This window comes from Sceloporus undulatus, chromosome 6, assembly GCF_019175285.1.
Source record: "Sceloporus undulatus isolate JIND9_A2432 ecotype Alabama chromosome 6, SceUnd_v1.1, whole genome shotgun sequence".
NCBI lineage: Eukaryota > Metazoa > Chordata > Lepidosauria > Squamata > Phrynosomatidae > Sceloporus > Sceloporus undulatus.
Genome location: NC_056527.1, coordinates 150,651,787 through 150,654,033, shown reverse-complemented (window position 1 = coordinate 150,654,033; position 2,247 = coordinate 150,651,787). Strand labels below are relative to the sequence as shown.

Genomic DNA, 2,247 nt, shown 5'->3' with positions numbered 1-2,247 from the left:
ATGTGCGATAAAATCCGTTTTGGGGTGGTCGCGCGCGCACACGAGAGTCCTCCTCCTGTCCCTAGAACGTTTACATTTCTGTGTGCGATAAGGTCCCCAGTCAAAGCATTTCTGACAGGTGGAAGTTGAAGTAAAGGAACTTCACAACAACATAGATTTTGTGAGTTTTTCAGGCTATGAGGCCATGTTCTAGAAGAGGGAACAAACTCTTCTAGAACATGGCCTCATAGCCCAGAAAACACCAAAAAAACTATGGATGCCAGCTGTGGAAGCTTTTGACTTCACATCACAATAACAATTTGCCCCACAGCAACTTGTGACAGTGTCCAGAGTCCCGCCTGTTGCTCCTTACAACAGCTTTATGAGGTAGACTAGTCTAAGGAATAAAAGGTGGCCCAAGTTCACCCCAGTGAGTAGTGCTGGCTGAATGGAGATTTGCAAGGGAGATGAGGATTCAGGAGATGAAGGTTCTGAAAGACTACATTCTTCTGACTTCCTTCCAAAAATTTCCAAGGGCCTGTAGTGAGTGGCTTGGTGGGTGAGCCAGGTGAAGACCTTGCAAAGCTATAACATGCAAATCCTCATTTGATCTTTCTCCCAACACCCTTCGAATGTTGAGAGATGAGAACCCAGGAAAGGGTCTTGCAAGGCTATAGCCTCCTGAGCCATGTCTGTCTCCCCTCCATGAGACCTCTTCAAAAACTGCACAGTTCTCAGAGATGCCTGGCAGCAGGTAGGAAATGAATTATTTTTAATTCCCTGCTGGAATGCATCATTTAACACAACTGTGTGATGCATCCAGCAACAGAGCTGGATGCTGGTTTGCTGTTACTCTTCCATTGTCAATAGAATAGAGCTAGCCCTCTGCATCCATGGGTTCGAGCATCCATGGCTTGAAAACATTTTTATAATAATAAATTCCCAAAAGCAACCTTGATTTTGCCATTTTATATAAGGGATACTGTTTTATCGTGACACTGTATTGAATGGGACTTGAGCATCCATGGATTTTGGTACACCAAGGTCCACTGTAATCGAATCCTAGGGTTTGAAGGGATCCCCAGGGCCATCCAATCCAAGCCCCTTCTGCCATGCAGAAAGACATGATAAAAGCACTCCCAATAGATGGTCACCCAGGCTCTGTTTTAAAAACCTCCAAAGAGGAAGACTCCACCATTTTCCGAGGCAGCATCTTGCACTCTTGAACAGCTCTTACTGTCAGGAAGTTCTTCCTAATGTTTAGGTGGAATATCTTCTCCTGTAGCTTGCAACCATTGTTCTGGGTCCTATTCTCTGGAGCAGCAGAAAACAAGCTTGCTCAATCCTCAAAATGACATCCCTTCAACTATTGAAACAGGGCTATCACATCCCCTCTTAACCTTCTCTTCCCTAAAGATAACCAGATCCCTTAGTTGCTCCTAATAGGGCTTGGTGGTTTCCAGACCTTTCACCATTTTGGTCACTCTCCTCTGGATGCTCTCCATCTTGTCCACATCCATCTTGAATTGTGGTGCCCGGAACTGGACCCAGGATTATTCCAGGTCAGGTCTGATCAGAGCAGACTATTATGTACGAAATCACCTGCAGGCTATGTGTATAAATTGTATAGGAAACATAAATGAATTTTGTATTTCATATTAGGACTTGGGTCCCTTCACCAAGATATCTCACTATATATATGCTATATATATTCCCAAAACCAAAAACATCTAAGATCCAAATCTTTTCTGGTCCCATGCATTTTAGATAAAGGAGACTCAGTTTGGACAAAGAAAATTCTTTGCTGATTTATATTGTCTGTACAGCTGTCGAAGGTATCAGTGGCTCTATGTTTAGGCAACTGGAACGGTAAAATATTAGTCTGGATTCTTCAATGACAAATGTCCATTGGGAGGAGAATTATTTCTTTGACTCTTTAATTTCGTCTCTCTTTGGATTATTTTGAATTATGATCTCTATAATTCTCACGTTCCCCGATGTGTTGCGAGCAGGAGGCCCAATCCAGCAAAGGTGCTGAGAAATGTTAACTGATCTGCATCTTGCCAAGGATCTGTATTAATTATTGCTATTAATTTGTCCCTGGCATGTTGATCGCCTTATGCTAGTGCATTGTTCCCAGCCACTCAGGCTAGGAAATTCTCATCCTGGTGGCTTGGATCCCATTTCATGGGAGGCGGCAGAGTGCCACTCGAGAAGCAACTCAGTGCCAGGATTTGAACACTTACAACCCGGCAAAGTTCTCCAAGG

General features: G+C 43.7%; 1 protein-coding gene across 1 annotated transcript in view; it reads right to left on the bottom strand.

Annotated features, from left to right (window-relative positions):
* LOC121934017 (tyrosine-protein phosphatase non-receptor type 9-like) overlaps positions 1–2,247 on the bottom strand; it is a 71,035-nt gene that overhangs the window by 39,769 nt on the left and 29,019 nt on the right. The window lies entirely within an intron of this gene.